Raw genomic sequence first — 27,687 nt, 5'->3', positions numbered from 1 at the left:
TTTTTTTTTTTCCTTTCTAAGCTGAATCAGCTTGAGAATGGGGAAAGAAAAAAGATAGTCTCATTATTTTTCTCAGGTTTCTAACCAATTACCTCTGCATTTCATGCTCAAACATTTGGGAAGGTTAAACACTGATGGAAACAGAGATCCTGTTGTTTTGGATTTTGTTTTAATTAAAACTGGAAATGCTTTCCTTGGCTCTGGGTTTTGCAGTGCAATGTTGCACACCTAATTTTGGAGTGTGTCTCTGGACCAGCATGCTCCCTTTGCAGTTCTTTCCCATAGGTACAAATTTATCTTTAACTTCCTGGACTCGTGCTATCAATCATCATTCAAGCACAATTGCAGCTCTTCAATGAGGCTGCACTAGTGTATCTGTGAGCAGAATTAGGCTCTTGCACTTTTCATGGATGTCCAGGTCCTGTGAGAGCTTTGTAAATGAATAGCCAAGTAGGCTGCCAGAAAACAAAGGGTTTTCATTAAATGATAACATCTCTCCAAGCTAAAAACAGAAATCATGTTACTTATGGGAAGGTTCTAGTCCTCTCAGATCACAAGTATCACGGTTGAGGTTAGTACAGCCCAGCTCTACATGGCTATAACTTGTGGAATAGATTCAGAGTGCTTGCCTTGTGTTAGCAATTGAGAACTCAGGCCAATAAATTCTCATTACAGTCATTTCACTGAAACAAGAAACATTTTGCCTTTGTACAGATTGCAAAATCAGGTTGATTCTGTGGGATCAGATCATATGCTTGGAGGAAGAGTGGCAACTTCACCAGAACTTCAAACTGAGCAGAAAGAGCCTGGTTATGCCCAAGCAAAGTGCAGACAGATGTTTTGAAATTTACCCACAGAGAGCAGCTCTGACAGAACGCTGCTCTGATTTACAAGCATTACCACTGCCGCAGTCCTTACCCAGCTCCCAGCCAGCAAAAACATGCTGTTGTCTTTCAATGCTACAGCTACTCCAGTTCTTCCCCAGGCATATATTAAACTGGGCTCCTCATGCCAGGACTTCTTGTGCCACTGTCTCTCCTTTTTCTGCCTTCCAACTTTATCTGCCATATAGCCCTTATCTCCTGCTATATGCTCAGCCCTGCTCTGCCGTTCCGGCTCTCCCCAGCTCCTGCATCTGTCAGCATTACTCTGTCTTCTTTGGCCAGTAACATCCTCAGGAAGTGTTCAGAGAAGAGCCATCAGGCTGACATAAGGATTGAAAAACCACAGGGGAATCCAGTATAATACTGAAATATCACAGAGAAATTAAGAGCTGACTTGATTGCAGTTCACAAGTACTTCCACAGCAAGGAAATGGAATGCTCTGCTCTCCAGATGAGAGCATAGCATGGCCAAGAAGCAAGTGAGAAAGTAAGAGGCAATATAACCACGAGGGCTGCTGTAGCTTTAACACTTAAACAGGAATTTCAGGATGTTCTCTTCCAACAGAAGGACTTAAACCGAAACTGGATTCTTGTTAAGAACAGATGACCAGCTTGAACGTGAATCAGCTCAAGGAAGTTCTGTGGCCTCAGGGAAGATATAAACCAACTGAGAGCACTTTCCTGGTATTACCACCCAACAACGTGGGATGAGGGACTGAGATGGGGGAGAATCTCTGGAACCAAATGTGAAATGTAAGCTAAAGGGGGAAACACTAAAACTTCTGGTTCACAGATGTTCACTCACAGTTAATGTGTGATTCAACTGAGTAAAGAGCAAGTGACCATCAGAACAACTGCTTACCTAAAGCATGGCATCTGCAAATCTGCCAATGAGATTTCAATGAAAAATTAAATTAAGATTTGTCAACTCTGATACAGATTGGTCATTACAAAAATAAGAATGAAATACAACATTGGGAGTAAGCTTATCCAGTCTTCTTTGCTACATTAGCATTTTGGATGCTTTAGCTTATGAACTTTACAGAGAGGCTCTTGGCAAAGAGGGATGGCATTCTTGCAATTAACTCGCACAAGCTATCCTCAGTAGTATCATCATTATCTGCAAAAGTGTGCTCAAATGAAGAATCAATACATAAATATGAAGAAGAAATTTAGGGAGAAAACGAAGTGCTATTAGCATTCCGGGAGTATAATAAACTCATAATTTGCTGAAGCAAAGCAGTGAAGCCTGGATTTGCAAAGCAACTGCAGAGAAGGAGGTGTGTGAAACTCATTCCAAATATAAGCTGTTTTAATATTTCAAAGACCCATTAGAGGGAACACATAGCATTAGCAATGCCATGTTTTGTATTCCTGACATACAGCCCTAGACAAATACAGAAGATATGTAGCAAATTACTCTCTTGGGGACAGATTCTATTGGTGAAAGGGGAAAAATGTAAAATTTTAAAGATGTTAATTACTTGCTTTTGTTTTAATTCAATCTATATAGATGCACGTGCACATTTGTATAAAAAAGTACAAAATAGAGGGATGACCCCATCTCATCTTCAAAACATTGGGACCAATTGTGCTCCTGAGATCAGGGTATTATTTTCTCTTCTGTCACACTAACTGGAACATCTCAGGTGAGTAAGACGTCTGGAGGATGGAGTTACCTGCTGGCAGTGCTTAGCAAGGAGACAAACACACAAGCTTGAAGGTACAAGTCTGGAGCTCTGATCCAGGAAAGCATTGAGATGAAGCATTTAATTCACAGGATTTAACTACACGTGAATTTAAGTAGGTGAATAAGTTCTTCCAGGGGTTGCAATCTTACCTCTGCCACTGACTCACTCTATGACCTTGAGCATGTCACGTAGCACCAGACTTCTCACATAAGTCAAAGTCTAATTCCTACTGATTCCAGTCACAGGCAATCCTACCTGGTGCCTATCTGCATCATTATGCTGCACAATATCTTTCACAGATGAACACCACGTTCTCCAGGCCATACTTCGCCCTCAGGTCCTCCCACAGAAACACCTCAGTTTCTCTCTATTTCCTCAGTTTCTTTCTGGACTGCCTAGCATGGCCGACAGAATAGAATTCCATGTAAGCTGTACTCTTGTATCACTTAATCATCCTCAACATTTGTATTACGTGTTATTTGAATCATCCCCCATCAGTACGGAAACAGCATCTCAGAGCCCAATTTACAGTGCATAGTACTATTTTTCTCATTTTAAATGCAGTATGCCTCTCTACACTGTTTCATTCTACCACAAGCCCTGCTGTCCTTAATTTTAAGTAGGTGGTTACTAGCTGCAATTACCAATAAAAGCTGAGCTCTCTTAGACTGGAGGAACACCGTGGACACATGCAGAACCCAAACCTCAGCTTTGTATTTTTAATGAAAATACTCTTCAGATGTGGAGCGGACCCCAGAAAGGTCAGAGAGTGAAATATTAAGTGATTTATAAATACGGACTGATTGCCCTGTCTAAACCATGTGTTTGAAAATCTCCTTCTGGCAGACAACCGGCCTCAGTCAGGAAGAGAGAGCAGAGAAAGGAACGTGAGGCAGAGCGGGGGGATCTGTAATCACTCCGGCAAACTTTTGAGACCTCGCCAATTCTTTCTTTCCTGCATTCATTATAAGGACAGGCTCCAAAATGCATCTCTCTCTACATTCTTGAATTTACCATATTATCCTGTCAAACTGAATTAACCAGGGTGAACTTCTTACCCTTTCCTTTCTTGCCGTCTTCTCCCCCACTAATCTTTGATCTCTTGTAAACCGGCATTGTGGGAGATAAACAAGCAACCTTTAGCTGAAGCTGCGGGCCAACTAACTTCCACGTGGCCAGGAAACACAGCAAAGCAATGAGAGCTGTACAGCAGGCGCTCTGCAGTCAGCATCCTCCTCCAGCATAATGCTGGCCCCAAAGCACTCCCAAACTCCATTCCTACTCCCACCACAAGCAGTGCACACAGCCCCAGCACTCACTCAGAACCCTCATGCAATCACTACAAGCCAGGTAGGCTGGATGGCCCCAGTTCTGTAATAGGATGAGGATGTCACCAGTCACTGTGTCCTTGTACGGAGTGTTTCCTGCCCTCAGGAGACAGGCAGCTTCTTCCCCTTCTTGTGCAACTGCTCAGAGCTGCCACAGCCATTTTTTGGAACCGCTGATCTGATCCCTATCTTTGTAGCACATCAGAAATTTTCATTGTCTCCCATTTAAATGCAGTTAAAGGGTTCTTTTCCCCATTTTTACTTTACATCAGTAACCTGTACGAAGCTTGCACTTGGAATGAAAAATGCTACTTTTAAAATGACAAACACCGAACACAGGACATTTGTTACCACTGAAAACAGCCCTCTCTGTCTATGGAGGACATAATTCATTCGCTGATACATGCACCCACATTCTCTCCAGAGAGTTTCCAAATTCACATGCACTCCCAGTTCTAAATTTTGCATTTCAATCCAGGCATTAGCTATAAAAGATGTGTAAAATCCTATGTAGTCAGACAGAAGCAGCTCCCTATTGGCTATATAATAAGCATCTTAGGTGGCTCCAGGGTACAAAATGATTCCAAAAAGGGTGTGGATAAAATCACACTGCATAAATTGATTCTAGATCCACCTGTTCCAGGTGCCAGCAAATATATTTTGCTAAAGCCATCTGCTTGTCTTAAAAGCTAACAGTTTTTGAAGACTGGCACGAGCAATCTGCAAAGTATGCAAACTTTGGAAGCCCCAAACCCTTAAACTGAGAATTGCTCATAGATCATCTAAGCAGGACTTAGCCTGGCTGTTGTGCAGGATTGAGAGAGCATTTCAGCTCACAGTCTGAGCACACCCAGCACTGGGACACGAGGCTGCTGGAGGACTCACTTTGCAGCATCCTCACATGCTATTCCCAATTGCTGAGGCTGCCTCCTAGGTTTGAAGTAATGGTTGAGCCCTTGAGTGCAGTGCGGCTCTTGGCCAAGACTGAATGGTTCCTGTGCTGCTTCTCTGTAGGTTGCTGTGTCCCAGGTGGTCACATCCTGCTGTACAATGGGTAAAGTTAAACCTTGAAACTGGCACTGAGCAACTTACATGGCTTCTAGCAACGGCCTGATAAAGAGTGCATGATAGAGTGAGACTACCAAGTCCATAAGCACTTTGCTGCACAAAGCAGGTTTGTATTAGTCAGGATCTGGTCATGAACACACAGCACATTACGAGCACAAGACCCTTCAAAGCAGCTTATGGGAAGAAAATATCCTGTGCTCTTTCCACAAATGACCCCTTACAGAAAGGCAATGAAATTACACAGATGACTTAGAAGCTCTCAACATGTTCACAACTGATCTGAGGATTAAGACTAGCAATCAGCATGTTTACTTACGATCTCATTCAAAGCTTACTAGAAAGTAAATAGGGCACACCCGTCCATAACCAACACAGTGCTTGGGTGTATGCTTAATTATCAGCACATGAATAGCTCCATCACCTATTCAGAGTCATATGCTGTAACTTGATAACATCCTTCACATGCAAATTACCGGCCAGACTTATTATATTCTGAAACAAAACAAAACATATGTCGATATGCATGTAGATACATATCTGACAGCAGATATCCGAAGTAATCCAAAGTATCACCACTCATGCACTTCCCAGCAGAAAATCACTTGGAGCTATTCTGGATGGGCCTTAAAATTCAGTTCTTTCTGGGAGGTAACTTTGGGAGCCGAAGCGCTGTAGTCAAGGAGACCTTGCATACTGAGTCACAGCAGAGCCTTCAAAGCTCTGCTGCACTTTGCTCACACCGTGTGAGCCCGGGGTAGAGGATAATGGCTGTTACGGGGTATTTGCTGGATGAAAACGAGAACCGTAGTGAAATAAATGTGGAGACTAACTGGGTTTGAATAATAACCTCCAGGAAGCAAAGCACTGTGCTCACAAGCCCAAATACCTGTGAAGTCTTGTGCTGTATGCAGACAGCTGCCATTGAAACTCACAAAAATTGCAACCATGGGCAGAGATGGGTATGTGGGAAGAGTCAGTAGCCCACAATGCAAAAGGAAGAGAAACAATGACTTACAATAAGCCTGGCTGACACACTCATCAGCAAGTTGTTTTTTCTCTCCTTAAAAAGAAAAAAGGCAGGCAGTAACAAAGAGCTGTTATTTGATTCTCAAAGTCAACAGCACTCATATTCGAACACAGCCTATTTGAAGGCACAGCGGGGATAGCACTGTAATTCTCCACTGTTTGTGTCCTGGGCTAAATAACAAAGATGCAACCTAAATAGTGGCAGTTCAGCCTCACAGGATTCAGTCTCTAAAAAGTAAGTCCATCACTTAAGAGGTACTTTGCAATCTCAGCTGCTGCACAGCGCACAACAAGGAATTCCACCCCCTAGAGAATCGATCTGAATCGCCTCCACCACTACCTGCATAAGATTGCATTTCCCTTTTTCAGCTCTACACCAGAAGTCCGACGTGCTGCACAGCAAGGCAAACCTATTGCAGACTTCACACGGGACTTACATTGAGGCTGCAGATCCAGGTGCTATATACCAATAACAGGACGTGGTCACAGTGCCACATCCCTCAGCACCTCCCTATTAGTGGGACCAAGCTGCATTCCCACACCATGAAGGGTCTGAGCAGCCTGTGCTCAGAAGAGGCAGAACCTGGTGAGACTCTCTGCAAAATCCCACTCAGAAATCAACTAGGAAGCATTAATGTAATGATTCCAGGCAGACAGATAAATAAAAGGTGAAAAGGCTTTTAAATGCATCCTACAAGCAATATTTTATAAGCCGGATCAATATGTTTCTCTAGGCTGGAAACAAATGACTTCTAAAACAAAGTTAAATTTAGGAACGAAGGTGTTCATTTTTCCTCCTATGGAAAGCAATGCTGGCAATTCCTTGGAGGGCATTTATAAGAACAGCAACCCAAACCTGGGGCCCCATCACACTCTCCCTAAAATCAGTGCGGTGAGAGGTGAAGGTCACTGCTATCAGCCTACGTAGTGAGAACTGGAATAGCTCTGAAATCATGCAGCATTGGCCTTAGATTCCACGCCAGTCACACCAGCATGGAGAACTGGTGCAGCCCCAGACTGAAAGCACGACAGCTTTGCTCCCGCTTCGCTTACGCAGTCAGCTAACTTCGCTGCTGTCTCTATGAGGAATCACCTGGATAAGGGCTCCGAGCATCCCGAGTTCGCAGCCCCCGGCAACAGCAAACACGGACATGAAAGCAGAGCGGCAGATTTCTTTGTGGCACTGTTTGTTGCTGCCCCCTTTTGCCAAACGGCGAAGCAACAGCCCAGACTTCCACTGAAACTTTCGACGTCGTGTTTGCTTTCAGGAAAACAGAACTCACGCAGACGGTCTCACTTAACCCTAGCGTGGTTGCTCACACGGTTATCAAACCTGGCTAAAATAGGAACGCATCCTCCGAGCCACATTGAAGATGACACAACGCTCTGCAGTAACACACCCCAGCAAGGCCTGAGCCCAGCTGGACTTTTCCAGCTGACTCTAAGCTAAGGTAGAGAGAAGCAATGGCAGTAAGCTCAGGGTGCACACTCCCCCACTCCAGCTTTCTGTCTGGAGAGTAAATAGCAACCTCACCAGGCCACCGGTGCCGTTTTGCCTGGGCACTTGCTTCATCCCAGTGCAAAGCAGCTGAAATCCCACGGCACCGCCTGCACTGAGTTTGTCTCAGGCTCTATGGATTCCAGGTAACCCCAACCCCTCACCCTCTCTTTAAGTCTGTGTGACCCGGTTGGGGCCACGCTGTTAAAAGCCATTCCCCACACAGACCCCCATCCACAGCATCTCTTTGCTCTCCCCTTATGTCCTCTGGGGTCGTTCTTTCTTACTCTGCAGTTTGCCCCTTCTCTACCCCCAACTCTGTGCTGAGGGCAGGGCAGTGCTTTCAGCAGTCCCACAGGCCAGAGGCACACAGAACAAAACTCCATATGCCAAATGGCACAAACTCGCTCCCTCCCACCCCCCATGATTTCAGGATTAACGTGTTGCTGACAGGGGAGGACAAAAACTTAATCTCTTGGAGGAAAGAAGGCAAAATAGCGGGAGAGGAGAAAAAAAATAAAAGGAGAAATCGTCTCCACTGTGCTGACAATGGAAAAGGCACAACATGAAATGCAGAGATCCCACACTGCAGCCTGCCTTGTGCAGAGCCAGCTCAGCATTCTGCACGATCTGAACAGAAATAAAAGTTGTAGTTCAAAAGGGAGAGAAAAATGAAAAGGAGACTGGGATGATTCAAGCAGCTATTTAAAAAGGAAACCTCTATTTAAAAATCCAGAGTGATATGCTTAAATATTCCTTTTCCCATTGCCTTCTCTGCAGTTTATGACCAGTTTTCTCCCTTGGGCGCTCACAAATCACAAGTATAATCGAGGAGCGCTTTGCTGTGTGCTGTGTGTGTAGCTGGAACAAGCTCCTCTCGCTCTTTGCCTGTGCTCAGTCTGCACCTCTGCTGATCCCAGGCAGCAGGGAGAACCGAAGCTCGTCCTAACTTTTAGCTTTGCTGCTTTGTATTTTGCTCACAGTGCAGTCAGTGCGGGGTCTCAGCCCACGGCTGAACTCGTCCGGAGGCGGAGAGCTAACCTCGTGCTGCTCACACTGTAATTTGGGAGAAGTATTTTCTGTAATGAGAGGGAACGCTCGCCCAAAAAAAAAAGGAAACTTTACTATGATCCCAAACCGATATATCCATGCAGAAATAGTTCGAGGATGAAAAAGAAACAAACAAACAAAAAAAGCAAACCGGGACTGGCATCTACCGCGTTTGGAGACCTTTTTTATAGACAAGAGTCCAATCTGAGCCAAGAGAGAACAGTGAAGCCTTAGGACACAGATACTCCCTAAAACGCTCCACCTAAGCCCATGAACAGACAGGTTCAGCCCGACTTGGCAGCACACCTTTTGTTTGTTTCCTCTGAGGCGTAACAGCAAGCATGCTCCCAGGCAGCAGCGCCGAGCAGATGGCAGCGTTGGAAAATGCACATCTCCAACTTTTGGTGTGGGCGTCGGGGCAGCAGCCACAAAGGTTGCTTCGGGAATCCCCCCCTCCCCGTAAGTTTCTAACAATGCACGGAGCTACGGAGCCGCACAAGGCTCTCTGCTTCCCTCTCCCCTTCGCTTTTGATCTCCATCAGGACGTGAGCTGAAATTTAATGGGCCACCCCTACCACAAAGACAAATTACCATCCGGGAAAGAAGAAAAAAAAAAAAAAAAAAAAGGAAAAAAATCGAGAAAAACGATCACAACAAGCATTAGTATCCCTGCGCCTAAGCTCTCCGGCTTCCCTCTCGCCTCAGCCCCGCTCGGCGGGTTACGGGAGAGCTGGAAGGTGAGGAGCAGAGAAAGAACGAAGAAATCACCTCCGCCGCCTCCCGATTCGTTCCCTCCCTATCCTGCCCGCCCGGACCGCACCAGCAGCGCCCGGAGCGCCCCGACTGCCCACTGCCGGGGCAGAAAGGACGGAGCAGGAGGACGGCGCTCCGAAGGGTGCCCCGACCCCTCCGCACCCCGGGCCGCAGGGGGGGCTTCCCGCCGAGCCTCCAAGTTCGCGCCGCCCCCTCCCCGCCACCCTCCCCCGGCCCCTCCGTCGCGCTGCGCTTACGGGCTCTCCGGCGGCTCCGGTGCGGGGCTCACGGGCGCATCGCGCTCCGGCTGCAGCGGGAGGAGAGCGGGGAGCGGAGCGGAGCGGCGGCTCGCCCCAGCCCAGCGCTTAGGGTGCGCTGCCCCGGGCCATGCGAGCGGCTGCGGGCAGCGTCCCCGAGGCGCGGCCGGAGTTGGGACCCAAGTCCTGCCCTGCGCTCCGCTGCCTCTTCCCGGCGGCTCCTATCGGCGCGGCTTCAACTCTTTCCATCGGAGACCGGGAGGGGGGGAGGAGGAGGAGAAGGCGGAGGAGGAGGAGGAGGAGGTAGGGAAGGAGGAGGGAGCTAGGGGCTGGCAGCCCCAACTCGCACTGATGTCAACTAATGTATTCAAAGTTCAACAGGGCATTTCTTCGCGGGCGGATCGCCCTCCCCGCAGCCGGACCGGGAGGCTGTGGGGGGAGGGTGGCCCGCGGAGCTCTATCTCCGGGCTCCTGCCTCTAGGGTGAGGGGGGAGACAGTGCCGGGGACTGCCTCCATGGGGAAGGCGGGGAGAGGATCCACGGAGAGCGAGGGTAGAGCCCGCAGCGGAGCGGTGGTTGTACGGAGAGCCCACCCTGCGGGAAGAGCTGGGCCGGGGCCGGGATGGGAGCGGGGGGCACCGGGGCGAGCACGGAGCGCAGCCACCGCCTCGTCGAGCGGACCCCGAAGCGAGCCCGGGCGCTCCGCCAGCGCCTCCTGCTCAGTGGAAGGGCGAAAGGGACAGAAGTGAAGCCGGAGAAGGCGGAGGGGTTGGGGGCTGTATGAACAGAGAAGTTTTGCCCCGCAGGAGCGCAGCCGGTGGGCGTCAAGCCGCCGGTAAGCGGAGGGCAGAGGTATGGCGGGGCCCCGCTGGGGGCCGGGAGCTGCTGGGCTCCGCGGTGCCGCTCCGCTCCTTTAAGCCGGCGGCGGAGAGCTGACAGCTAAGCGGGATGTGTGGCGATGCACAGGCAGCCTGGCGGTAAGAGGATAAAAATACAGCCTGGCTGTGTTAGCGACATTTAAAAATTGCGAGATAAGAACCTCAGTTATTTATCTGCTGGATCCTCCGGTAGAATGGCCCGCATTGATACCACTGCATATGGATGTGCACGTATATAATGAGGCTGGGATCCTCCTGTGAACTGATCCAGTCATTGATGTTGACAGTCTGTTATAGCTATATAAAAACAGTGACACTGTACAGTGGCTTATCAATCCTGAGACTGCCAATTGCAGCAGCACTGGGTGTTTCTCAATTCACGTCTCAGAGAAGTAACAGCATGGAGATGATGGTTACACAATATGTAATTACTTACCTGTTCTTCTTAATTTCTCAGTCCTCCCTTCATCAGGCAACTGTATCACTACATCCTTTCATGCAGTAACACCCCTTTGGTACAGCTTGCATGAGATAGTCAATACATTATTTATATGTATAGCGTTTGCGATCTGATTTCCACTTTAAAACTGACATAGGAAAATTGAGGACAGGCAATGAGAACAAATAAAATGCAACATGGTTGCATGTTCTGCTCAGAACTCCCGCTCTGGGATAAGCTTCGGGTCAGACAGAGCTGGGAGCTGCAAAGCATACTGCCCTGTGCAGAGCAGCATCTCATTTACCACTCTTTTTTCATTCCCATCTCTTCTGGAGACCTACAGAAAAACCCTGGTTTGTTGTCATCTTCTTGGGGTACTGTATTAAATCACCATGTGAATGGTAAATAGCTTTCAAGTCCCTCCGTTTCCCCAATTAGCAGGATGTTATCTTTCAGTTTAATAACTTAAACGCTAAATGCTGATGTCAGGCAGGCTCGGTGTTGGGAGCAGGACATAGCACAGATCTGTATTGGGGCAAGCTGTTGTGGGGCACTGCTGGCTTTATTTCTCAGCTGTGCTGTAGAGAAGGCAGTTTGGTTCCCAAGGCCTCAGGGATAGAGCAGCATGCTGAACCACATCTCCACGGGCATGCATTGCTCAGAGCCCCACAGGTAAAGTTATAAAGAAATCCTAGAACCTCAGAATCACCAGGGTTGGATCATCCAACATCATCCAGTCCAACCGTCCACCTACCACCAGTAGTTCCCCACTAAACCACATCCCTTAGTACAACATCTAACCCTTTCTTCTGCAATTCCAGGGATGGTGCCTCCACCACATCCCCAGGCAGCCCATTCCAGTGCATCACCACTCTTCTGGAGAAGAAATTTTTCCTGACATCCAACTTGAATCGCAATGCTGCAGCGATTCCTTGGGCTGCTTGTTTCCATGTACTAACTCCAACACACAGGGGGACCTCCCTGAAATCTCTGGCCAAACAAGGGAATCACTCAGCTCTCTTTAGCAGAAAGCTCGCGATGCAAAGCAGTGCCGTTCACTTGCTTTGAAAAAGATAGAAAAATGAGGGGATTGCCCGAGAAGCGGTGTGTGTGGAACTGTTTCCCAGCCGCGAAGCAGAGCGGCGGCAGGGAGTGCTGGTCCCGCTCGGTGCTGCTTGCTGGTACCGCTAGGTGCTGCTGCTGCCTCCCGGTGCGGCGATGCGGGCGGGAGCGCTGAGGCGCTGCTGAGCGTGAGCAGCTGATGGAGATCTGTAGGGCAGGGATACAGCAGCTCCAGCCTTTCTATGAGACGGGTCATCCACAGCAATACCCCGAGCTGCGGCTGTGTTTCCTTGCTTGGCCGAAGAAGGCTGTGCTATCTGCATTTGCACAGGGGAAAAAAAAAATCAATCTGCACAGACCTGCTCAGACCGAGCTGCTCTGGGTATGCAGATAAGTGTTACTGGGTTCAGAGGGGGATCTGGAGCACAGCATCCGCTCCCACCCAAGCTGAGGACCGTTGTTCTGCAGAGGGAGCAGCGCAATTAGAAAGGCAGTTTTGCTGCAGATGGCCAGAGCGTCTCACATGGAGCCAGGGAAAGGGAAGGAACATATGTCAGTGACGACCTTCTAAAATGATGCTTAAGTGGAGAGTACGTATGTTCAGGTATCCACTTCAATAACCAGCTGTGAGTTCTTAATTCCCCGCAGCGCTGCTAGGGGAGAAGAAGGTTTTCCATGGGGAAAGCATTCTAAACATGCAGTAAAATGTCCTTTACAACTTTATGCTGATGCCAGTGACTGACTGAAGTGCAGCCCAGGCTGCCCTTCTCGGTGTTTTCTCAAAAGGGAAAAAAACACACTTCTAAATACAATATCAGCAAATACTCCAAAGAGATGGCAGGCTGCGCTAGTGATAGTAAGCATCATCCTGAATATTTAGATCTAGATCTGAAGCCAAATGGCCTTTAGCCATAAAATATTTAGGCACAGGGCTTTTTGTGCTGGAATTTAAAATAGGTTGCTCAGTAGTCACAGTTGTGGTTTCCGGCCTCAGGCTGATGGCAACGGTAACATTTTAATTTATACTAAAGAGATGGCAAAGTTAAATCCGTGACACGAAGGGAGAGTCAGATGACCTGAAAGCAAGAGAATACAAATGAGCTCCCTGGAGAGAATAGGCTGTGATGGAACAAATGGAATAATACAGAGGGATGACTTGACACTATCGCCACAGCGACTGTATTTCACTTCTTTGGGGAGAAATGAAATGAGCTTAAATTGGGACAACTGCTTTATTTTCAGAGAACTACATCTGAAGCCTGTGCTGCCTACAGACAAGTGATATACATTTGTTTCTCCCCCTGAAGACAGGTCCTGTTAATTGCCAATTTTCCTGTCTCTTGACATGACGAGGTCAGTAAATGTCACCACAGTTAACAGACACAGGCCCAAGTATTCCCACTGAGGCTCATGAAGGCAGAAAGGTCCCTGTCTGCAGAAAAAGACTGATGAAACATAAAGGTTGAGTTAACTACACGATACAGCAGAAGGGAGGGAATGTTAACCTGAGGCTCTTGTCACTGCCCAGGGAGCAACCACATTTTGGTAGGATATACAGTGCCTAGCAGTCACCTATTTGTTGGCAAATAAAGGGAACAGTGAAAAATTAGTTTTAAACAATGCCATTAAGAGGTATGACACTACATCAGAAACTGTAACTTCCTGTAACTCAAGGCCTGAGGCTACAGGCCGTGCTTATTAGAAGTTACTTCTGCCTTGAGACTGGAAGTGTGAAGCCTGCTGCTGTACACTGTTATTGTGTTCCAAGATATGTTATCTAAGGGACTGAAAACTTCTGTGGTAAATACAAGTGGGATTTTTTTTTTTTTGGGGGGGGGGGGGGGGGGGGAGTTTAGAAACATTGCAATTACAACTACACCTTAATTTGGAGAGGTGTTGTTTGACACATAAGATGTCCTAGTGAACACTCCATACAAGGTCTGGATTTGAATAAAAAGTGAATTCAGGACTTGTCCCTGCGTACCCACTGTCTTCATACCTAACGTTAGGTAATTTACCTTTATGATGAGCTTAATACTCATCATTCCCCATTACCATCTTTGACAGAATTTGCTATATCCTAATTTTCATTTAAACAGCTGTGTTTACAGAAGAGCACTTATACAACAAACTGCTGCACCCTACAAGATGTCCTCTACTGAAAAATCTGGATCTGAATATATGAGTAAGCTTTGAAGGTATCAGTTTCCCTTCCTTTACCTGTTTATGTAATGAGCAATATCTTGAGAGAGAAATTTTCAGTGTCAGGTTTGGCAAACACAGCTCTCAATGTATTGGCAATATGAACATACTGGTAAAACTGAAAGTCCATTCAGCAGATTGTAATTCTCTTGTAGTATTTGGAACTCATGATCTGGAAAGCCATTCTGAAAACTTAAGGTGCTCAGAGCACTCCATTAGTACAGTGTCCTTCCATACCTGCGTGCTTTTAATGAACTTAACTAAAATCCATACAGTATCTACTCAGTGTGTGATATTCAATTGCTTATAATCAAAACCAATTGACTTTAAAATCTCACCCACGTTGGCTGCAGGGCTATTTAAACTAAAATGTCAGGAGCAAGAAAACCTATTTTTTAAAAAAACATATCTTTTTATTCTTCTCATTCAACATACAAACTGTTTCTGAAAGTGATTTTTTTTTTTTTAAGCAGGGGGCAGTTAGTCAAAAATTCAAGTCTTGTAGTTTTGTAGATATTCAGACAGATATTTAAAATTAGGGCTTAGGAAAGGAGCTGCATTCTGTCTTCACCTGTGGTGGTTGTGACCAAATAACAAAAGCTTTCCTCTCTGAAGTGGGCCCACTGGAATTGACACAGACTGACCCATAGGGTTCTGTAATTTCAAATTCTTAGGCAGGTAAGTGGAACTTCATGGGTTCGGACATCTCTCAACAGTAAACCTGAGATGTAACTCTAAACCTAACAGCTCTGCCTTTGCTGTCCACATTTGCATGTTGTAGCTCTGGTCCCTCCTGAGCTGAAATGTACTCCTTCCTGACATGGCAAGGCATCAGATGGCCCACATTAGTGAAACCTTCTTGTGAAATACAGAGAGATGGGGGGGTCTTCCACTGAGAGCCCTGTCTGACATCTTCACCACCCAATTCATGGAGGCAAGGTGGCTTCTTCCTTTCTACATGAATGGAGCAGTGGTGGAAGCAGTCCTATGGTGAATGGGAATCTTGGACCTAGTAACTGGTAATATGTGCAATATGAATGTTTACTGTTATTTTGCCATTGGTAGGAGGAGGTTGAGCTGGATGTTACTGCAGCGTGTGGCCTGCTCTGATTTAAAGAGGTTGGAAAAGATAGCCACCTCTTTCTTGCAATGCCTCAGCAAAGAGACTGTGGGATACCACAAGCATTATATTAGCAGAAAGCTAAGAATGCCATCACACGAGGCCGTGCTCTGCACTTCTTCCTAGCTGAGATTGTCTGCTTCCCTTCACAGGCACAGCCAGGGATGTCAATAAAGAAAAATGATTGCAGCAGAGTGGGCTAGTGCACTGAGAAGCTTTCTGCTTTGCATTTTGAGCAGATAGAAACCCTACCACTTCTTCTGCAAAACATCACGTTCTTCCTTCAGTATGGCCATCACAACACACAGTGGCATCTCAAACGTAAGGCATGACAGCAAAGCAGACAGGAGCTGCACAGTGAATTCTGAAGACACAGTGCAGATCAGGGTGGCTGGAACAGGCTGGGTAAGGTATTGAACTTTACCAGTATGCCAATATAATCCCTCTTCTCAGATAATTGCAACCACTTTGTCTGCATAGCTATTTATATACTACTGATTTTCCATCTTACATTTCTTTCCAATTCAAAGTTATCCATCAGAAATGCCTTTAAATATAAATATGTATAATCAGCACTGCTACTACTTATTTTTCTAACTACCATAACTTGTACTGCAACTTGTGTTGTATATTCAGCCTAGTCTAGCAGCCAGACGTATTCCATGAATTCTGGTCAACAATCATTAGGAATTTTATTACTGCCAGAAAAGCAGAAATGTATCTCTTGCTGACTAAGTCAATATGTTATCCTACTGTTACACCATATGGCTGTGGATGCTAAGGCTCAATGCACCCCATCAAGTGACCCCCAGACCGGAGGAATGGTACAATGGATGGCAAGGTTTCCATTCAGAATGACACCAATCAACTGGAGGAGTGGGTTAGACAGAACCACGTCAAGTTCAACAAAGGCAAATGCAAAAAAGCATGCAATAAAGTCAGAAGCAGCCCATGTAGCACTTCAGGATGAGGCTGAGCAAGTGTCTCCATTGGACCCCAGGGCCTGTAGATCAAGAGCTACTACAAACTGGAAAGTCTCCAGATAAGCCAATTAGAAGACTGCACCACCTGCTGTACACTATGAAGCTGGGGCCACTGGGTTTGGTTAGCCTGGAGAAGAGAAGGCCAACAGGGTGTATAATTACACTAATCCTACAGGAAGATAAAGCCTAATTTTTACAGATATGTACAGCAAAAGGACAAGAAGCAACAACAAGCTGCAACGAGGGAAATACTGTTTGGAAATACAGAAGAAGTTCATATTGGTGGGACTAACACATTACTGATTTCAGGATTGTTCATCATTAAAACTCAGCAAGGTCCTTAGCAGCCCAATCTGATTTTACATCTAGCCCTGCTTTGAAAGGAAGCTTGGTCTAGAATTACCTCTAGATATTCTTTCCAATCCTTTTTTTTTTTTTTTTTTTTTTTGTGAATCTACAACATAAGATCCAGTTCTATAGAATACTAAGTATTGCAACATCATCCATCAGTCATGGATTCAAGTTGTTTGAAACTCTGTTAGAGATCAACAGAATTGTTTTTTTAGAATAGTGACTGTATGGGAACTGCTGAGTCACGGCCTGAACATCTGATTGATCACCTGAGGCGAGCAATGAGCCAGCCAGAGGAGCACAGGTGAAGGCAATTCACCTGTGCTGCTGGAAGCCAGTGGAGCCAGGCTCCACCCCTCCTAGACCTATTTAAAAGCTGGCTACCAGTAGGGAAGGATCTTTTTGGGAGATCCTCTCTGCTGGAGTTTTGTAAGAGAGCCCAGGATATGGGTAAGCTTTCTATCTCTTCTCTTTTTGTTGTTGTAATCTGTTTTGCCTAACTTTCTTGTTTATTTTGTAATTATAACATCTTAATGTTTGTTGATTATACAGTGACCTATCTAGATCTCAGCTGTGATTTCTTTTATTAGGTAACCAGGACAAGTGTGATCAATTCTTTGACTATATATTATACTTAGGTTGATGTGAGAGAAGTTTGATTCTCTTTTATCTGTTCTCAAAGATAAAAAATTCAGCAATTCCACAGGAGAAAAAAAAGTTAGAAAAACTGAATGGAAGTGCCACATTTCATGTAAATATTATCACTGACCTACAGTACAATCATTTCTACAGTTGGCAGGCCAAATCTTACTAATAATTCCTTCCTCGTCAGATCATATTGAGTTGCTTATACAAGTAAAGGTCTATAGGCATGTGAATTAATTTGTAGAAAGGTGGTTAAAGTTCTAAATCATGTATTAAATTACTTTTCTTGTACGAGTTTAACTTCATTTTCCAAGCTACTCGCATGCAACAGAGATGCAGTAATGTAGGTATTCCAACTGAAGGTGTGATTCGCTGCTGGTGCCTTCTAAAACACCATTTGTAAGTCAGATCACTGAAAAGATCAGTGGTTTGTGTTCTGGATGTCATGAGATCAGAGAGGTGGAATATTGGAAAAAGATTAGGTTTATTTTTGTATATGGACTTGAAATACTAGACTAGTATAGAAATCAACTTGTGGAGTTATAAACCCTGATCCAGCAAAGCAAAAAAATCATGAGCAAGCCTATCTGAGGTGTTCAAGGAACATAAATATCAATTCATCCTTGAACCAAGTCCCATTTAAGTTCAAGGAACAGCAGTGGTATTCAAGCACTTGCTTAAATTTAAGCATGTGCTTAAACGTACTGATGACTTGGGGCACTTTTACTTGAATATCACTGTATATCACTCACAGACAGTTTTGATTTTTCCACAGGGAGTAAAAAAATGAGAACTCCAATATTAAATGTCTGTCTGCCTGAGCCTGATTAAATAGAGAAGTTAGCCACCAGTTTCTCTAGTGTCAGTGTGGGCTAAAAGCATTTATTCTCATGAATAAATGTATTTGGTCCTTTAAGAGGCTTGGTTTGAAATGCAACAGCCACTGAACAATCTGATTGAAACCAATATATGAGCAGCCAGACTAAGATACAAATGCCTTTCATAGAATCATGGAATGGCTGAGGGTGGAGGGGGCTTTAAAGATCATTTAGTTCCAACACCTCTTTCATAAGCAGAGTTGATGACCACTAAGTCAGGCACCAGATCAAGCTGCCCAAGGCCCCATCCAGCCTGTCCTTGAATGCCTCCAGGGATGGGGCACCCACAGCCTCTCTGGGCAGCCTATGCCAGTACCTCACTGCTCTGAGTGAAGAATTTCTTCCTCACTTCTAACATAACCTTCCCCTTCTAGTTTAAGGCCATTCTCCCTTGCCCTGTCACTAGCAGACCACACAACAAGTCAGTACCCCCTCCAGTCTGTAAGCTCCTCTCAAGTACTGAAAAGCCACAGTGAGGTGTCCCTACAGCCTTCTTATCTCCAAGAGAAAGAAGCCCAATTCCCTCAACATGCCTTCATAGAAGAGATGCTCTAGCCCTCTGATTGCCTTCGTGACCATTTTTCCAACATTCCTGCATCCTTCCACTGCACCTCCCTCAGGAACTTTATCCTTTACTGTTTGTAGGTTTACCTGTTTGTTGCAGTTATAAGCTCTCACTCGAGTTCTCGCTGTTTGCCTCCAAAAAACACTGCATCAGGTAGCAAACATTTGAAATGCTGAGCTAAAGCAGTATTACTCACTTCAAACCGTCATTTGCACGTGATGTAGCAAAGGAAAAGACTCTGCAGCCTAAATGCCAATAATTTCTCACTGTAGGATTCAAAACAAACTTTGGTGATTGGTGCTGCACTGATATAAATGATGACACTGAGAGTTCATAAAGCTACAGCGGTCTGTGCTGAAACACATCCTCTACCTCACTGCACATCTTGCATTAGAGCCACTTAGAGTTATTCTAAGGTGCTCAGATGAAGAGCCTGAATAACAATGATAGAATTTGCATTCAGGTCTCTGTTTTTGGGAGTGCTTGAAAGCTGGGCTGAATAATCACATTCTTTGACAGTTACCTATGAAGTGCAGCAGAAGGTCCTCATTTTACAAAAATTCAGGTTCACTTTAATCCAGATTTTCACCCATAATCTGGCACTAAATCTTCTTAATATGAGAAGAAGCCAAACAAGATCAGCCAAGCAATGGGCAGCTTGCTTCCCCAGGTCACCAATTCTGCTGCCTGCAAACACAGCAATTCTTGAGCCATAACCCACCAAAGCCACTGCTGCCACTGTGTCCAAACACCTGTCAGCCTTGGAGCTGTGATGTCTTGCTGCAGCTAGGAGCTCAGGATGAGATCCATTTAAAATTTCCAAATGCATTTTTATTTGTTTGCTTGGTTGTTTAAAACCAGCTAGACTGTAAAATAAGCATCCTTCTTTGATGTCTTTGTCTCAGGCATGTCTCTGCCGTGAAGCCAGCTGTGAGCAAACAAAAGGGCAACAAAGAAATGCAAAGCACCAACATGAAGAGTGACCTGAAGAGAAAGTTACATGTCTGTGTGCGAGACAGTAAGTGTGCACAGTAATGAGTGTGAGTCCCAACATTCTGGTGAGAGAAAGCTGAATGATGGGGAGCAGCAAAGCAGATGAAGGAAGCTTGGTTTCGCATTGTTTTCTAGTGTCAGTCTAATTTTGCTCAATAAATTTTCTGTCAGCCATGATGTGTGTTGGAAAAATAGTGAGAAAATGCTTGGGATGCTGTAAGGGCAGGGAGAATCTAGGAAAGGTCTGAGGCACAGATTGTGGCAGGAAGGTGTTTGAAAAATCACTGAGTCCACACGTTATTGGTTACACATGCTGTGTGATTTCAGCGGGAGATAGTAGTATTCACAAGCAAAATTCGGACTGTTTGGTTATGGACTGTGCAGCAGTTGCTGCTTTAGAGCCCTGAAATGGCTGCATTTCAGTGGTAGGCACAGAGATGTCAATATCTCCTAAGTGTTTGGGCATTGTGCTAGTTAGAAAGGTGTTACCAGGTTTTATCTTTACTATCTTTCACACAAATGTGTGCTTAGAGGGAAAGCATAACACAACTAAGGCAGCCTTCTGCTCAAGGCTCCCCAGGAACTCCTTGAGGCCACAAGTACTCTGAGGAACCATTTTTTGCTGTTTAGGCTGGGAAGGCATCAGGCCAACTGGTACAACTGGCATCTCTTTTACCATGTTCACATACTGCAATGCTTGTGTGGATTTTGCCTAAACTCATATGTGAGTTGTCATGGGATTCCATTCCCTGCTGGTTGTTTGCTGTGCTCTTGCACATTCTGAGGTGATTTTTCATGTCATCAGAAAGGTCTAGCACTGGGCTTGTTTCACATGTATAAGTGAATGCTGAAGTGATGGAGGATTCCTGTTTCCTATGCAAGCAAGATTAAAAGAGAGGGCAGGAGAGAAAGAGTGAAAGGGTATGTGGCAGACAGAAGAGCAAGAAACCTTAATTTGTGGAAGTAATAACACTTATGTCAGCTGCTCCTCTTTTCTGAAAGATGGAACCTCACTGATTGAAAGATGCTCAGGTCAGATACGCTCTCACTACTCAGCAGCTCCGTTGCTGTAGCTCTTGTAAAACTGAAACCATGTGACCTTTCATGCACTGCTGTTTTTCATGGCTGGTCTCAGCAGAGTATAGGAATTGTCATATTATCAACTCAGCAATCTATTAAGATTAGTATTCTCACTAATGGTAGCTTAAGAGTGTAGTGCCATAATTCAGTGTGTATACTTGTTTCTCTGCTTTAAATCTCAGGTTAAACTCCTGATAGACTCAGTTTTTTTTTTTCCTGGAAACACCACTTAAAGTATCTTTGAAAACTGTTGAAAATTGTGCCAAATCTGGACAGCCTCAAAGGCACATCACTGAACAAACCCTGAATCTTTACATTTGTGAATGATGGCACAATGTATCTTCCTTGAAGGTGACCATGATGGGGGGGAAAAAAAAAGGTAAGTCTAGCCTTATTTTCCTTATGGAACAGAAGCAGGGAGAGGAGATGATTTTCACAGTCGGTCCTTCCTCAGCTGTGCACTAAAGTTGTAGCTACAAACTCATCCTTTTTCTCTGGTGGCAGCTATCTGACTCAGTGTGTTTTGCTCAGTCTAATCCAGTACACGGTGCTCTGTGTGGAGGCTGTCTGCTCACTGTAACTGCTCTGGAGTTGGTTTTTGTTCTGTTTTATAAGTAACAGTGAAACAAACACTTCAGTGAGCTGTGGATTAATAGCTGGCATGGATTTGGGCCAATGTACTTGAATACATTCATGAAATTTCACTTTCTCTTTAGTATCTTATCTGCAAGTATATTTCAAATTTACAATACTTTCCTTTATCTTTGCTGTGTTTCCCTTGCTTGTAAATGCACATAATACATCCTGGTTTTGTTTGCGTGTCGATTTTCTTTCTCAGGAGAACAGATAAATAATTAATCATTGACTAAGGGAGAGACTGGTGTGGGAATGACGCCAGGTCTAACCTTGAGTCTTTTCTATTTCTTTCTGATGTTTTGGGGAAAGAGAAATGAAACAAAGAAATACGGCCACATAAAGCGTGTCTTAAATCCTTCCTTGAATGAAAAGTGTTTGGGAAAACTCCTTCCTTTCCAAGAACATCTTTGGTTTGTCTGATACAGTATTGTTGTCAGGTACACTGGATTCACTTGAAAAGGAGAATGTGACAAACCAGTGTTGATTGTATAATAATTGAATGTAGCTGTCTACAGCTGCCAGTCACAATCAAGACTGAAAATCTCAGCAGCAGAAGCACAAATTCCTGACCTCTAAACTGAAGGAAGAGCTCCCTTACCTAGAAGTAAGTAACAGCCTATTGCATCCTCTGCAGCCATAGAAGGGAAACATTCAGTGCACCGCAATTATGCCAAGCATCATAACCTCTGCAGTTATGTGCAGAATAAATGTAGATTGATCATTATTAACACCCCTTTTTTTTTTAAGAATCTGCCTAAGTGCCTCACATCATAGAAAATAAACTCATTAGAAGATGATGGCGTGCAAACATTGGAAGTCTAGGTTTCCTTTCTGTCCTTAATAGGTCCCCCTTCTGTCACTTAATTCTCTCCTTGAAGATTCTTGGTTAGAACTATTTGGAAGATTGGCAGTTGAAGTGACTTTGGGAGGTAGAATAGCCTGAAATAGCAGTGAAAAAAAGAAAATATTTTTACTCCCAAACATAGCTGCACTGCTTCCTGGGAAATATGCAGATGTTGCAAAGCAGTATTCTACATTATGGGTTGGATTCCCCATCATGAGTAAATAGATCAACATGCACTTTTCCTTCTCCTAGTTTGTACAGGGCATTGGTGTGTCAGGGCAGTAACTTGGCCCCGGTGGACCCAGAGGAAGAGGAGTGTAAACTAATGGCAGCATGGTTTGGAAGACCTCAGCATTGTTACAGCATTGCAATAGCTAAGGTTATGATTACTGTTCCAGCTTCAATTTTCTGCAGGAAACAAGCACCATCAAGCAGAAACATTTTTAATTAAAACGGTTCTGTCAAAAGCTCAGTTCTCCATTGCACACAATAGATCCCTACTATTTATTTTTTCTTTTATTTGTCAGATTTGCTTTTGACAAATGGAGCAGGCGCTGATGCTGCCTGCTTCTCTTAGTCCCCTGTGGATCAGATTAAATGACAAGGGCTGCTCCCTCTAATTCTCATATGTGAGTTGCAGTGGTGAGATGCATTTATGACCACGATCATGCATTCTAGCAGAGATTGCTTCTCCTAAAGCTTAATGGAAAAGAACCTCTTAGAGAGGAAGGAAACAATTTTTTTCTCAGAAAAAGTCCGGAGGAGCAAACAATCTTCTCTAGATTCTGGAACAGTAGGTTAAGCATCATTTAGAGAGCAAAGAGAAAAACCATGTCTGGCTGCTCTCCTGACACACAAATCTGTGCTTTAAATAAGCACTGCAAGAGAGAAGGGTTCTGTGGGGGGGCTGTTGCTTCTGGAGAATTCAGAGGAACCCTGTATCTTGTGTTGGCTGCCCAGGAAGCTGGCATACTACTGAAAATAAAGCGGCAATAATGAATCAAATTTTCTGGAAGCAGCAGTAGGGTAGGAGAAAAGAAAGTGATCCAGTAATTAGTATGCTGGCCTGTAGTTTTACAGACTTTGGTATCCTGATATGCCGCAGGCTTCCTGCATCAGTCTCTGAAACTGAGATCTTAGGGGGGGATCTAACACCTACTGATGCTGTTTTTTAATAACAATTGAAATGCTTTCAAGTAGCTCTGGGTCCAAAATTAGAATATCTTTTTTTTATAATGTTAGATTAATATAATGTTTCTAGACTGTAAGCTCCCTCCATTTGCATTATATTAAATTTGATGAGATAAATGAATCAAAAGTGTGTCCATGACCAGTACTAAAAGGTTAAATAGGGTTTGGGATTTTGAGTGCATTGAGTTCCATCTATTTAAAGTCATAGCAACAGGAACTGTGATCTTGGCCAACTGAGAGAAACATTTACAAAAGAAAAGTTAAAAAGATAGAAAAGAAACAGATAGGAAAGAAAAAGATCCGGAAGGAAGAGCAGCAAGGAGAGCTCAGTGCTTGCCCAGGTTATAGACAAAGCTGGCAAAAGTAATGAGTAATGAGTTAACTGGGTCGTCTTCTCCATTCCGGTCTGCTCTTTTGTGCTCAGGAGAGTGAAAATGCTGGTAGTGCGTTGGTGTATTTTAGCACAGGGGAGATGTTGTATGAAGCAGCCATAAAAAAAAAAAAAAAAAAAGGCCTCACTCCCCTTAGCATATTGCCTTTCATGACTGTCTTGATTCCTCTTCAGCCTTTTTGTTTAATGGCCCTTCTGAAGTGTGGAATAGCTGATCCCTCTATTATTTTAACAGTAAACAGATGGGAGGTTAATCTAGCACATTCTGTTCTAGTTTTGTTTCCTTCTTTCTTATCACAAATGGTTTTAGTAGTACAATTAGGCTTTTTGTTTGGATTAATCCAGGCCTTTTTGCTGCCTTTTATAAACAAATCACTGTTACCTTGGGCAACAGTGTACATGCCACAAGGAATAGCAACAATAATCTTTTTCATCTGTGCTTGCGTAGAGCTACTCTCTGGATGATGTCTCTGCAGAGCCATCACAATGTAAATAATTAATAATAACAGTTGTTAACACTTGGATGGGACTCTGTTATTTGTAAACAAAGAACATTTATTTCCTCCGCGTTGCTTACTACACAAAACATAAAATAACTCCAAAGAAGGAAGTTGTTTTCCTCACGTGCTTGGAAAAGCACAAGAACTCAGCGACTCATCCAAAGGGAAAGGTCAAATGGGATTTTAGATAGTCTCAGTTTGAACACTTTGTGCTATTAGTAATAGGGATGAACAAATCTGATATTTATGTTCACAAATACATCTGTCAAAATTCCATTACAAAACAAATAGATACTGTAGTAAAATTGTCCAGTAAATTCATGTGTAGCTATTATGATAAGAGAAAGACCATAAAACCAAGAAAATTTTAAAGGACGTTTTATTACAGTGTATAAATACAATTAAAATAGCAAAGCCGTGTCAGAAGTCTCCTGTGTTTTTTTCCCCATAACAAGCTTTGACTAAGGCTCATAAGTCAACATTACAGACAATTTAACTTACTTTGCTCAATCTAATTTTGCAGTCTTACTCACACTTTAACATATACTGCAGTGCTTAAGTATTAAAACAACATATAAGCAACAAATTTTAACTATGGTCACAGGGTTTTAATTCCAGCAGATCTGGGAGTCATACTTTTCCTTTGCATAAGTCATAGTGTCCCTTTCGTGGCACAGATGGCCAAGTGTTTTGATATATGTAATCTGAATATATCCCTGTTTCTTAGGAAGAAATTATGTCTATATACCAGTAAGGAAAAGGTCCTTGCCCTTAAATTCTTACTCTAAACAGACAATATTAAAATAAATCCATTCCCTCTTAAATGTTTGACATTTATGAGCACACAACCAGCCAGATATTTATGTGACAGGAGAAAAGCACAAACCCAAGAGATTTGAGGTAAGGAAGAATTCATGGATTGCACATAGTTGAATGTTTCCACTTCTGTCTTTTTGACCATCTCAAGACTGAATCAAGAGGGAGTGGCAAATCCATATTGCTGTAAGGGAGCTGCAATGCACTGGCAATACGCAGTTGATCAGATCAGAATGCTGCAGTGCCAGATGCTCTGTAATGAGAGGATTCTTGCAAAGAAACTCAACAGAATACAAGAGCTCATAGCTCTCGTCTTGGGAAGTTTACTAGGAGAACATAAGTGTTTGATAACTCTTCATTGAGTCAAGTTAACTGAATTCAGTGTTTCTCACATTCCCCTCAGAGCAGGCTTTAAGTGTAAGCTATTCAGGAAAATATCTGTATTCCTCTTCTGGGTCTCCGAAATCCTCACCTACACAGAGTAGCTACAGCCCAACTACCTCTGGTTGGTGTAGTACTAGACACGTTGCTATCTTTCTTAGAGAGGCAAGGGGCTCATGAAAACTGAGTAAAGACAGATAAAAACTTACAAGTGGGAGATCTCATGCCAATGAGAGGCAGAACCTTGTGGCTTCTTGGCAACACTGGGACCCGTGTGTCTTGCTGAAAGCTCAGATCAGGATCAGGGAATTTGGCTAAAAGCAGGGAATCTGGTTCTATTTCTATCATTGCAGTGGTAACGCTCTATTTCTAAAGGATGCTTAGAATCTTGTATTTTTTCTTGTCCGCAGTAACACCTCAGACACGTGCAATAACAGGTTATTGCTTTCCATGCTAGCTGCCCAGATGTACTGCTTTCATAAACTTAAAGAGCTATGGCACACTTCAAACCTGCTGTATTTTTCACTGTCAGCCTGTATTTCTTTGGTCACATTCACTGTATTGGCTTATGCTTTTAATGCAACCATTTTCTGCTTGTCATGGACAGAGCCCTCAGTGGATGCTCAGATTTTCTGCTGTGTAACTGACAGAAGGAAAAAAAGTGGCCATTTCTACCAGTGTTCCTTCTAGGGTGCATGCAGGGAAATGAGCTTGAGGTGACCCTGTCAGTATCCACTAGTCTCCACTATACTCATTCTATTGCTTTTTACTAGTTCAGCTGGACAATGCCTTTATTAGAGCCTCAGTTCAGTCCCTGTCTTATATTGCACTGACTCCCCTGTCTGTACAGATCTAGTTTCAGCTGCTGTTTTATTTCCATGCAATCCTTCCTCTTATTTTTCTACGCATATTGTTTTTATTTTCTGGGTTGCTGCCAAGAAGCAACTTGTTTAAAAAATAAACCTAGTCCAGATCCTGGCTTATGTCACCCTAATAACCTCAAATCCGAAGTTTTGTCTCTAGGGTCTACAGTTCATGACACAAAATTACTTCACAAAATGAAACTGGATTTGATAGCTCATGGATTTTGCTCCAGCTCCCCCTGAAATTAACTAACTTCCCACTGACTGCAGTCATCTTCAAATCCATCCTTTGAGCTATCCTAGAGCCACTCCACAAGATCTTACTGCTCCTGTGGAAATAATAATTCATTAAGTCTTGTAGCAGATTTCACAAGCAGTTCTCAGGGCATTTCACTAGTGAGGAAAAGTATAATTATGTCATTTTTACAGGTCCTTAACACATTTCTACAGAATGCTTTTGAGCACCTTCTTATTTTGTCACTGTTCATTTCCTTCAAGTCTGCTTTCCTAATGTAGGCATCTGTTAGTATCTGAACACAGTTTTTTTTTTCCACAGTTCCCTTCTTCCTTAGCACACAGGATAGACGGTGCTCAATACTTGTGCAATTCTTCGTATTTTGATTTATCTTCCTTCTAGCATACGCCCTTGCCTCCTTACTGTATGCTACTGAGACTTTGCTTTGATAGGAGCTATATTCATCATGAGGTCTTTTGCATATAAGTTACACTGACAGAGCCTGAGTGCTTCATGCCTGTTGATAAGCTTTTTCTTGTCAATATACAGTAGGACAAAAGAGCATTCCCTTTCACTTCATAAATAGGGAAGAGAAACAAGGCAATGTAAGGTTCAGTCCCCAACTGTGATTGTACTATTTAACTGCCTAAGACCTATTTCAGAGCAGACAGCAGTACATAGTTCAGGTATTCTCTGCACTGATCCTACTGAATTCAGTTTCTCTTATGAGTGCTCAGCATTGCTGCAAAGCTGACCAGATGCTAAGGTGAGTACCCAGAAACTAAAATAACAAAATTTAGAATTAATTTGCAGAAAAAAAATTAAGCAGTTTGCCCGATATTGCACTGATGATAAGATCATCTTCTTCCTTCCAGTTATACGTCTCCCAACAACTGCAACAAACAAGTTAGAGAGTCCATGGGGGAAAAAAAATATGCAATTACGTAATTAAAAACTCTATCTCACAAACAATATTCAAGAAGGACAAAACAGTTTTTCAGGTATCCTTATTCTAGCATTTCCCAGTGTTTGAGCAAGATATTTTGTCCCCTCTGAACACAGAGCTTGTGTGCATGTGG

At 43.9% G+C, this 27,687-nt stretch overlaps 1 protein-coding gene across 2 annotated transcripts in view; it reads right to left on the bottom strand.

The window, feature by feature from the left end:
- The window catches only part of SEMA5B (semaphorin 5B), a 248,368-nt gene extending 238,780 nt beyond the window's left edge, over positions 1–9,588 (bottom strand). For both annotated transcript variants that reach the window (XM_042877572.1, XM_042877571.1), the window contains exon 1: positions 9,556–9,588. The gene's annotated coding sequence lies outside the window, so the exon portion shown is untranslated. The remainder of the gene's footprint in view (positions 1–9,555) is intronic.
- Positions 9,589–27,687: the final 18,099 nt, after the last annotated feature.

Source organism: Lagopus leucura, unplaced genomic scaffold (assembly GCF_019238085.1).
Source record: "Lagopus leucura isolate 7727_CA_CO unplaced genomic scaffold, USGS_WTPT01 Super-Scaffold_100019, whole genome shotgun sequence".
Lineage (NCBI taxonomy): Eukaryota > Metazoa > Chordata > Aves > Galliformes > Phasianidae > Lagopus > Lagopus leucura.
The sequence above is the reverse complement of the archived record's forward strand: the minus strand, read 5'-3'. Positions and strand labels throughout refer to the sequence as shown.